At 51.1% G+C, this 11,793-nt stretch overlaps 1 long non-coding RNA gene across 1 annotated transcript; it reads right to left on the bottom strand.

Moving 5' to 3' along the window:
* Positions 1-249: 249 nt before the first annotated feature.
* Positions 250-11,408, bottom strand: LOC113974725. The gene is made up of 3 exons (XR_003536628.1): positions 11,293-11,408; positions 777-1,466; positions 250-410 (listed from the first exon to the last, which is right to left on the bottom strand). It is a non-coding gene; the product is annotated as an uncharacterized LOC113974725 (long non-coding RNA).
* Between the last annotated feature and the right edge of the window lie 385 nt (positions 11,409-11,793).

Raw genomic sequence — 11,793 nt, 5'->3', positions numbered from 1 at the left:
TCCAAGACAGGGCTGCAGCAAGGGCAGAGCTGCTGGGAAAAGAAGATTTCCAGGAAGCAAAGCAGATGGGCAGAAGAAAGGTTTTGTTTCCCCTCTCTGCTTCTTTGGGTCCCGAAGGAGACACGTTCCCAGCAGTCACATCGTCACCAGGACCTGCACCTGGGTCTCCTCCAGATCCATGTTCCTTCCAGAACAAGGATTTGTGTCCCTGGAATCTGCCAGGGAGCTTGGCAAGACCTGGCTTGTGAAGTTTATGGGGTTACCCACACGCAGAGGGGTCCCATCTTTATCCCATCAGGGTCGTCACATCCAGCCCATGTTCCCTGCAAGTTGGGCCTCCCCTTAGGATGGTCAAAGAGGTGGATCCCCAAGTGTGGTCATCCAGGCACTTCCAGCAGGGGGGTCATCACCTGAGGAACGACAAAAGTGACAGTGTTATCCATGGGGGATTGGGAAAGGGGTTACCTCACCTCCAGAGGCTGAAAATAGGAAAAAATTTTCAATCTGCATCAACATTTTCTTCTCCTATGCAAGGAGAAGACCCCAAGCTGCCCCACAGGGCTTCTAATACGGTCTTTGCCCCTCCTTTGGCTTCACTGAAGGGGTGGCTGCTCATTAGTGAGCGCCACTAATTAAGAGGAATGAACCTAATTTGCAAAAGCAGAGTTAAGAGGCTCTACTTGCTCCCCTCTGCAGCTGGGAACAGCTTTGGAGGGGATTATTCAGCCACTAGACCACAGTGAGGGCAGTAAATGTTGGACACGAGTAAGTCCCACCTGAGAGGAAGCAGCTCCTCTGGGTCTCACAGGCACTTTCAGACCCAGATCACAGAATTCCAGCAAAAATCCGGCTTTCTTTTTCCATGACACAGTCAGAGAAAAGCACAGTTGAAAGTCTTTCCAAACCTTGACGTGCCTGCCTTTGATTTCTTCAAAACAAAATGAGGTTTCCACAAATAAATTAATTTCTTTTCAACAAGATGTTTCCTGGCAGGTCCTCTGACACCTGCTGACCCAAAATGGAAACTTGAGACATTATTTTTTTTTCCCCTAATAAAGATACAGTTCACATTGACCCAAATTTTGAGCTTTGCTGTTGTTAGTTTTGCCTCTGGACAGCAAATGGAAGAAGCAGCTGCTCTCCCATCACCAGGGGACACCCAACTGATGCATGATGAGGAATATTATGAGGCATCCAGGTGGGATCAGCAATTCCCACACCTCTGAAGGAGGCCAAGAGGAGATGTGGAAGCTTGCAAGCACAAAGCACAAAATAAGAGTGAGGAGATGTTCTTCCTGGCTTTAAGAACTCATTGCTGGCTTTCAGCATGTCCTGGCACAGGGATGCCGGAGGCTGAATCCAGACCACAAGGCTTAAAATCCCCTGGAAACCTCTTCTCCACGAGCTGGTGAAGCCCAATTTGTCCTCCAGAGCATCCTGCAGCAAGAAGTCCCATGAGTGAACATCTCACCGTAATGAAAAAAGAAAAAAAAATCAGACGATTTGGAGTATTTTGATTAAATTAAAAGACACGAACCAAATTACACAGGACAAGCTCTGCCTGGGATCTGCCAGGGAGCTTGGCAAGACCTGGCTTGCCGGTGGAAATGGAGAAGGAGGAGAAAGCTGAGCCACCAGTGGTTCCTTGAAGCTCTTGGTTTCACCTTTAATGTATTTCAGTGCATGATTCAAGCACATTATCTGCATGAAATGCTGCATTAGCATCAAAATGAGGGGAGTTCTGTTCGATATATTAAAGTGGCTCTGATGGGTTTGAAGGGAGCTTAGCGCAGGAGAGGCATTAAGGAAGTAAATGCCACATTTGTATTCAAAAGAGCTTTCTTTTTTTTCATTTAAAGCCATTGATCTAAGAAGTGGTGCTTAAGACGGGCTTATAAAAGCGGGAGTGCATCTTCCCTGGGAGACAAAGCTCTGTGTTTATGGGGAGTGGGAAAGGGAAGCAGAGAGCCCATTTGGAAAATATATGGCACTGGGGGTTTGGCATATCACCCTGAGGAGCCAAGGGCAGGGAGGGACAGGGCCTTCAGGTGCCACCACCACTCTCTGCCTAATGTGTCCTACATGGTGCCTTTTTTTGGCTCAAGTCTGGAATTAAAAATGGCTTTTCCAGGCTGGCAACGCCCACCATGCGCTTTCCCCGGTAAACACCCAGTTTGCCTTTTTATGCTAAATTTCAAGGAAAAAAATTATCTTATTTAAGCACTTTAATAGTTTTTTTTTGTTAATTAGGGTGGGTTTTTTAATTGGGATTTTTTTTAAAAAATTAGGAATTTTTTTTAAAAAAATTAAATTTCTGCGTGAAAAAACAGCTTTGGACTTTTCACTGGAACATCAAAAGTCAAAGTCGCATCAAAGCAAACATCACTGACGTCGCCACCAGGACAATTTCCATGGTCTTGTGCACTAAGAATTTTAAAAAATGGTAATTCTGCTTCAGAATATTCTTTATATCTTTACGCCACTGAACTAGAAAAAGTCTCTTTTGTAGCTGGTTCTGAGAAAAGCAGTTTTTCCCCCAAAATCAGGCTCCGCGCCACAGTCCTGTTTAAACCACAATGAATTTTTCTTGCTCTGTTAATGCCAGGCAAGGAGCATTTTAGCTAAAAACGCCGGGATTTCTGCTGAATTTGGGAGATCAAACTGGTTTAGTTTCATTATCTGAAGCAAACAGAAACTGCCCTGAAAGCTCGGGGCCAGCGTTAACTGCCTTCATCCATCTTTGCCACCTCCAATGGCAATTAATAGTCCCTTGTCTTTCCAAACTGAGAAAGCAAGGGGTTAAATTAATTGCTTCTGACCACTTAATGAATCAGGGAGAGACCCTGGGAAGCTCCTCTTGCCTCTGCCTGCAAATCAGCCAGAGGAAAAATACACTTTTCTTGGCTGAGATGCATCGCTTATGGAAATATTTATGCCTTGGAGCTGCCACGGGTGTGACACCCTCCAGACTTGGAGCTGCTGGAGGTTGGTCACCCTGGGAAATTCCACCACGTGTGGCCCTCGGGGTGAATTAAATAAATCAGAATATTCCTCCCATGGGAGCTGAAATCAGAATATTCCTCCCATGGGAGCTGTGAGCAGCATGGGGAGATTTTTGGGGGTGTCCAGCCCAGAGCACAGTTGGACGTGCACCGGGACCTCCAGTGACACGGTACCAACCTGTCACCGACATCATCCCTCCCTGGAGGGCCGTGCCAAGAGGAAAACACACCAAGGAAAAGCTGGACATCGTACAAGCCTTAAAAAATTAACAGCCCCTTCCTGCCAAGGGCACTGAAGGCCAGCCTGAAGGATGTGGCTTTTGTCACTCAGCCTTCCTCCCTGCTCCGTGCTCTTCCTCCGTCACCCTACAAAGCAAACCTGGCTGGCTTGGGGACATTCCAGCACTCCCCGCCTTTCCACCCAGCTGTCCCAGGGGACACTCAGCCCCTGGAGCATCCCCCAAGCCCACCCATGGGGATGGGACTGTTGGCTGGAAGAGCATTCCTGAATTTGGGGGGGAGAGGGGGAGGGTGGCAGACGCTGCTCCCGCCCAGATATCTCCCACTCCCGATTTTCTTTCCCATCACAGCTTGTTTTCTCCCTCCTCCCTGGAGCAGGTTGTCATGTCACAGAAGAAGGGAAGGAAACAATGCGGAGGAAATTGATAAGCATGGCTTGAAAGCCAGAGAAAGGGAACATTTGCCTGGGAGAAGCTGTGATTAGATCCGTGTGTGTGTCCTCTGCCAGCACTCCTAAAAATAGAGCTTGGCTGCACAGACTGTCACACGCATGCAGACATGCTCTCGCTGGAGCTATATTTACCAGCCTTGGAGACAGCCAGATTCCCAGGAACGAGCCGTACGTCCCCCCGGGACCTCCACAGAGGGGTCGCACGGCCGGGAAGGGACCACAGGGGTGAGGAGAGACCTTCCTGAGCATCCCTGGGAGCTGGGGGGCACGGAGAGACATGGGTGGGGAGCACCAAAACAGGGAGCTTCGTTTCTGGAAGGTCCTGGAGAACATCTAGAAAAGCAAATCTCTTGATTTGGAGAGACACACGTGGGACAAACAGAGGCCACCCAGACGGCCACATGCTCGTGGTCCCACCCTCAGCATAGAAGCAGCCCTCAAAAGGGATATTTATCCCCCAACCCCTCTTCCCATTTTGACCCAAAAACCCAGCGTTTGTGGCCAAGTCTTCCAAGTGCAACATCTGGCCAGCACAAATATCTACATCCACAGGCTGAAGAAGGTTCTCAGAGAGCTCCAGTCCTTCTCCACTGATGAGACCATGGCTTGGTGCCATCAGCCGTGGTGCTGCACTCCTGGATCTGGGCATGAAGAGGTTTGGAAGGAGGAAGGTCCCACAGCTGCTTGTTGGAGAAAGAAAAACTGGAGCATGACCTACATCGCCCGCTGGAAAGAGGCTCCTCCGCCCCCCACTGCACTCGTTGGCCTCGTGATAGAGCAGGGAGTGTTTAAAGGGACAAAATTGAGGCATTTGAGTCATATTCATGAGGTTTCTGAAGAGGATGTTTGAAGACCGAGGTATTATTATCCACATATGTCTTCCCAGAGGTTGCGTGCAATTAGCATTATTCACAGATATGCAATTAGCATTAGCCAGAGATATGTATTTCGGGTGGGAAAATAAGTGTTTTTCTTCCCGGAGAAGTTGTTTTGTGCGCAGTTTGCTCAGCTCGGAGTGCTTTGGTCCGACTGGAAATTGGAGAAGAGCCATTTGCCCCGGTTTGCCCCTGAAAACGGAGAGGCCAGCAGCAAAGGGTGCTTCTGCAACTGCAGTTTTTGTTCAAGTAGTGGATTTTGGATAAGCTAGAAGTGCCTGCAGAGCCAGTGGGCACCTACACAACCAACTGGCCCGTTGCCACCTGCGGCATCGTTCCCTGGGGACCAACAGCACATCCCCAGCAGCTCTGCCTTCCACTTGTCCAGCGCAGAGCGTCCACCCCAATCCTGCGCCATCTCCAGGAAAATGAGTCTCGTCTCCAGATCCAGGACCTGAACCATGGCTTTGGTTGCAAACCTTCCCCTCTGACGCCCGGAGGTGATGCTTGGCTGCAGGTGGGGGAGCAGGGTGGTATCTCCAAGGGTGGGTTCGTTTCCGTGGCCTCCCAGAAAAGCAGAAATCTTCCCCCACGGGAAGGGCAACGGGTGCTGCTGTGACCCACCTTCATTTTGCAACTCAAATACCCTCTGTTTAACCACCTGGACGTAATATCACCTTGTGAAATGTCATTACCAGAGGGCAAGAGGTGAGTTCCACCCCACCACAGAAATGCAGGAGCGTGGAGCAGCTCGTTCTGTGACCCCAGACACCCAAACCTGTGCACTCAGAGCTCCTGGACTCACCAGCCTCGGAGGAAAACGTGGAAGGTGGTGCAGGAGAGACTCTCCAAGAGTGAAGGATTGAATAGGTTCCCTGTGCCAACAGCCACGTGTTTTGAAAGGAAGCTGCAGCACCCTAAATCATGGCAATAAACACTAAGACATCCGGCTTTGATTCAGCTCGGTGAAGAGCCGGGGTATCTGCAAAGAGGTGGTTCATAAACCAGGAATTTGAGGGTCACTTAGTAGGGACAGCTCCATAAATCCAATCCTTTCTCCTCTCTAGCTTAAAGTTTAAAAGCCCAGGAAAGGGCAAGGTCTAGACCTAAAGAGATGCTCAACCACCTGCAGGAGATGTCCTTGGCATGAGGACTCCAGACAATCCTTCACTCACAACCACGCTGCAAATCCCACTCACCTTGCTCCAGGTGGATCCTCCCTCCATCGGTCACCATATCTGTAGGGTCCTTTGGACTGAATCCCACTGGTCTCTGGAGACACCAGCGCTCTCAGGAGAAGAATAAATCTGGCAAGTGATGCTTCACAGAGCTTGTCGGACAAGGTGGAGGATGTTGAGTTGGTGGCTTAAAGTTCCTCGAGGGCACCAGTTGCTTGGAGCTGGGTACAGCAGGTGACCTGCACTGAGGTGGGACTGCAGAGCACAGCTCAGGAGGACCCCACCCCTCAAATCCATGCAATGCTGTGGGAGCTCTCATTCCCAAATCCTCCTCCCATCCTCCCAGGAGGCAGGTTAACTTAAGGACACAAGGACACATCACAAAGGTAGACAGGGACTAACGGTCAAGCCAAGAGCAGATCCCAATTCCCTGACCACACCGTGGGCTCCAAGAGCAGCCAGGCCTCACCACACACCCAGCCTAGCTTCCCAGCTCAAAGGGACCACAGGGACCACCACAAAGTCCTGTTTTTTCCTTCAGAAAGAGCCAAACTCTGCAAAACCATGTCATTTGTCACCAGCAGCTCTCGCTCCAGGGCATCCCATGCCAGCTGGCTCCATGCTGTGCCAGTCCCCAGTGTCACTCCCTGCTCTTCCTTGCTGCAGCCAGGGACCTCTACAAATAAATAATGCTCTACTCCAATCTGTTGGAGCAAGCTGGCCTCCTCCATGCCTCTGGGGAGGGTGGCAGATGAGGAAGGGTTGAGGATCTGCATGGAAAACACCTGCCTGTCGCCCAGAAATGCTTCTAAAAAGCAAAGAGATTGCCTGGGTGCTCTAAAAATATCTGAAATTCAGAAATTTGACACTGCGTCTATCGAGAAACCAGCACCAGCTTCCAAAACATCTCGGCAATGCCAGGAGAGGTGCCAAGGAGCCCCAGAGCATCACATTAATGGCATGAAGATATCCAGGAGCTGGTGGCCTGGGGTGAAGGGTGGTTTGCAGTGGGTGGAGACCAGAATAAGCACCAGCACAAGTTCACAGAGGAATTATTCACTTGCAAGCAGCTCCAGGATGCAGGGAGATGGCCCTGCCTCCCTCCTCAGAGCTGTCAAACCCCTTCATTTCCCCAGCAAGAGCTTTGTTCAGCACAAGTGGGCTCTGGAGCTAATGTACAAATTATCACAGAATATGCTGAGCTAGAAGAGACCCACAAGGATCATCAAGTCCAACCCCTGGCCCTGCACAGGACCATCCCCAACAGTCACACCAGGTGCCCCAGAGTATTATCCAAATGCTCCTTGAGCTCTGTCAGCCTTGGTGCTGTGCCCACAGCCCTGGGGAACCTGTTCAGTGCCCAACCAGCCTCTGGGGGAAGAACCTTTTCCTGAGATCCAACCTAAATCTCCCCTGACACAACTTCAGGCCATTCCCTGGGATTCTGTCCCTGGTTCCCACAGAGCAGAGATCAGTGCCTGTCCCTCCTCTTCCTCTCACAAGGAAGTTGTACCTGCAGTGAGGTCTCCCCTCAGACTCCTTCTCCAGCTGAACACACCAAGTGCCCTCAGTGTCCTCCACTGGGCTTCAAATCAAGGTCCTTCCCCATCCTTGTTGCCCTCCTTTGGACACTCTCTAGTGGCTTCATGTCTTTCTTTTGTCACAGTGCCCAAATCTGCCACAATATTCAAAGTGCAAAAACACTTCTCCCCAGCCCTGGCTATGGAACACGGGAAAATAATAAATAATCCCTTTGGGATGGGATTGCACAGCATCCTTGTCTCCAAGGACAGGGTGAGGGTTCCCCAGGCCCTTGGCCAGCACGACACTTTCCCATGACCATTGCTGAGACGGGAAGATGCAAAACTCTCTGGGTGGGAAGGAGCCCATCAGAGGGCGAGAGGACGTTGTCTCAAGCTGTGCAGGGGATGTTTAGGTTGGACATCAGGAAGAATTTCTTCACAGACAGGGTGATTGGACATTGGAATGGGCTGCCCAGGGAGGAGGTGGCATCACTGCCCCTGGCAGTATTCAAGGAAGACTGGATGTGGTACTGGGTGCCATGGGCTGGTTGGCACAGTGGTGTTGGGTCATGGGTTGGACTCAGTCTCCAAGGTCTTTTACAACCTACTTGATTCTGTGAGTCCCAGCTGAAAAAACAATGCCAAAAAAGCCCAATCCACAGGGTGTAGGTCCTCTTCCTCAACCAGAAGACTCAGGGATGAGCTCTGGGGCAGCATTCCCAGGGCACAGCGACCACAGTTCCCTCTGTAGCTTCTCTGACTCTGAGGGTGACCGTCTGATGCAGGTCACCCCTAAGGATCTGGAGTCACAGGCAGAGCACCTGCAATCAATGCAAACCAAGCTCAGATTCACCAAGTCTGAAAGGAGAAACCTGCTGCCAGGGCCTCAGTGTGGAACCCCAGAACCCCAAAACAGGGATGTCCCAACAAACCCTGTATGTGTGAGCAATAGAAACAGAATTATTCATGCAAATTATTAGAGGAGCAATCTCCAAGAGCAGAGTGTAACATTCAGCTGGTAACATTCAGCACCCACTTTTCAAAACAAGATGTAAATCCTGCTGGAAACAAGATGTTCCAGAGAGGAAGCTGAGATGAGAAGGTACAGGGGGACACATCAATTACAAATTGTCAAGAAAAATTAGTAGCTGGGTAGAAAACAAAGAGAAATCCTTGGAAGAAAAGCAGTTCTGGAGCTGGCTGAGACCCAGTCACAACCACCCACCCACTCATAATAGGGGAGAAGATACAGAACCCCCAAACCACCACTAAAACCCTTATCTTTGCCTTTTTTATGTGCCCATGTACTGTCCTCTGCTCCACATCCAGGAGCCATGGCTGTGAGAGGCCAAAGGCAGCTGAGACCCTCACTCCTGAATCCACAGAGAACACAACATGGATGGACTCTCAGGATGCAGGACACAAAGCAGCCCAACATTTTGGAAGAGTGTCCTGAGACTCAAAAGGTAGAGGAGACCAACTCAGCCAGGGCTTGTCAGAGCAGAGCTCACCAATAACCAAAGACCCCCCTGAGGGCAAATCCATCCCCTGCTCATCCCCATGGGATGCAGGAGCAGGTCAGCCTTTTGTCCCATGGTTAAGCCAAGTAGGAGACCCCAGGTAATTCCCACAGGACATACGGGGAACAGCTGGTGAAAGAAGTCACCAGGGAGCCCAGGCACGTATCAACCACATTCTGCAAAATGGACCAGGGTTATCTACCTCTGAAAAAGAGCCCAGGGCACAAAAGGTGGACAAAGTTTTCATGGAAGAGGGAAAAATTCAAAGCTGCTTTAATCCCATGGCAGATCCTCCACCCAGCTCATGCTTCCAAACTCATTAGCTGCCATCCGATTCTTCCTTGACAGCAGGATCGTTAATTTTGCACTTCCCAAAATAATATTTGCCAGGCAGCACTCTTCACTATGATTAAAACAATATTGGGCACTAAAAATATCCAGCTCCTGGGGGAATCCTGCCTGCCCGAGACAACAAACTGCTGAAGGCACAGCTAGGAGGATCTTCGTTCCCATTAAAGGCAAAGAGGGACTGTGCTCTGCAATGGGGGTGTCAGGAGGGATGGAAGGGGAAAAGCGAGAGTGAGGAAGGGACAAGAAGGGTGGAAAGGGTTCTCTCAGGCATGAGATACCTGGGATGGCAGAGCCAGGGCTGGGGAAGGGGTGGTTGGCATCTACAGGAGGTGAAGTCCTCCACCTGGAGATGACCCAGGCAAGTGCTGGTGCTGCCTCTGGGCTGGGGCAACCCCCGGCATCAATCCAGGCTGGGGAAGGGATGGATTGAGAGCAGCCCTGGGGAGAAGGACTTGGGGGTGCTGGTGGAAGAGAGGCTGGACAGGATCCAGCTCAGAAATGCCCCCATGTGCTGGGCTGATCCCACAGCGGGGGCAGCAGGGGAGAGGGGAGTTCTGCCCCTCTGCCCTCTCAGGTGAGACCCCCCTGCAGAGCTGCCTCCAGCTCTGGGCAACAACAGCACAAGGAGGTGAGCTGCTGGAGAGAGTCTAGAAGAAGCTACCAAGATGATCAGAGGAATGGAGCACTTCTGCCACAAGGAAAGGCTGAGAGAATTGGGATTGTTCAGCCTGGAGAAGAGAAGGCTCTGAAGTGACCTAATTGTGGCCTTCCAGTACCTGAAGGGAACTAACAGGATGGAGAAAGACTATTGACAACGGGTTGGGGGGACAGGCCAAGGGGGAATGGCTTCCCACTGCCAGAGGGAAGGGTTAGATGGAACATTGGGAAGAAATCCTTCCCTGTGAGGGTGGTAAGGCCCTGGCCCAGGTTGCCCAGAGAAGCTGTGGCTGCCCCATCCCTGCAAGTGTTGAAGGCCAGGTTGGACAGGGCTTGGAGCAACCTGGGATAGTGGAAGGTGTCCCTGCCCATGGCAGGGGGTGGAACAAGATGAACTTTAAGGTCCCTTCCAGCTCAGGCCATTCCCCGACTCTATGATTCCGTCAGTATTTTCCCACATGGCTCCAGGAGCTCCCATTGCTGGTCACATCATCTTCCCCAAGGGGTTACACCACTCATAACTCCTGCCAGCTAATGGATAAAACATCTGCGTGCAAGCACTTCATTATTCAACCAGCCCCCATGGCCACATACAATTCATCCAGGCAAATATTTGTATTTTTATTCCATCAAGTAGCAAATAAATTATCAGGCAGCACCCGCTCCCAGCAATGAGGAATCACCCCCGAGAGCATCTCTTCATCGTGGTGGCTTCGTGTTTGCCAGTCCATCCATCCTCTGTACAGTTTTTCCCCTCTTTCCAACATAAATATATCTCCATTGGGGTTTTTCCTATTTATTCTTGTGCCAATATTGTCTTTTCACTTAACCCCTCCCCAGTCCCCTGGTCCTCTCTCTCCCCAGGGCATTGCCCGGTGCCCACGGACTGCACAACTTCCCCGGCGCCAACGTTGTGTTTCTGGGCCACGAGCTGCAAAGCCTCGTGCCCTTCCCCAGCTAAATCATTAATCACCACTCCTCTGATCCCATGATTTGCATGGCTGGCAGCCAAGGTCACTCCAGGGAGGGCTGCCTGGTGGAGATCAGCCTCTGGTGGATGCCCCACCACCTCCAACAGTCCGGGCAGCACAAGGACCTTCTCGGCAGCTGTTGGGGCAGGTCCCTGCAGAGCAGCCCCCATGGTGAGCTCCAGTTCCAAACTCTGCCTGCTCCCCGTTCCCTTTGATCTCCCCTTCATTAGTCCTTCTCCTCCGCTTTTGAACGTAATTAATACTTCCCTGATCAAAAGCCCTGGCCAAGGAGAGTTTTAACAACTCTTGTTTCACTGCATGTTCCCATTAAAGGAGGGCTCGGGCAGAGGGGAGGAATGAGACCTCGTTTGGAGCCTCAAAATTGCAGTAGTTTCTCATCCCTTTGCCCAGACCCCAGGATCTCACCGTCAGCAGTCAGAGCACACCGTGTCCTGCTTCTTCCCAGCCCTCACATTCTCCAGGGGACTTGGGACCTATGGGTTGTTTGGGGTCTGGCCAAATACCCACCTGAGCCAGCAGCAGCAGCCAGAGGACCAGGCAAACCATAGGGAGGTTTTTCCCAGCACCCAGGTGCTGTCCCCTCACTCCCTAGCTGGCAGAGAATCGTGTCCTAAATAATCTTCCCTGGCTTCTACGTCCAGCCCCAGCCTGTCCCAGTTCTCATCACTCGGCATCAAACTCCAGCCCAAGCTTGGAGCAACCCTGAGCCCCTCCAAAAACTCTTATAACTCAATGAGAAGCTTTGCTGTTGGGCCACTTGGCAATCACATAATCCAAGAACTACATGATCAAAAACCTCTGGTTTAACCTCCTTGACTGCCTCAATCCACAAAAGAGATCCCACAAGGTCTTAGCTGGCTCGTGGGGCCATGGAAAGCAGCCACAATTGCTGAGATGGGGAGGGACAGCACAGAACAGAAGGTGGTTCCTGAGACTATTTGGGCACCAAAACCTGGCTTGGTCTCCCCATGGACCATCAGATGCTGCTTGTAAGGGCTACAAAG

This window comes from Neopelma chrysocephalum, unplaced genomic scaffold (assembly GCF_003984885.1).
Source record: "Neopelma chrysocephalum unplaced genomic scaffold, ASM398488v2 Primary Assembly neopelma1_124, whole genome shotgun sequence".
Taxonomy (NCBI): Eukaryota; Metazoa; Chordata; class Aves; order Passeriformes; family Pipridae; genus Neopelma; species Neopelma chrysocephalum.
This window is presented reverse-complemented; position numbering and strand designations above follow the sequence as displayed.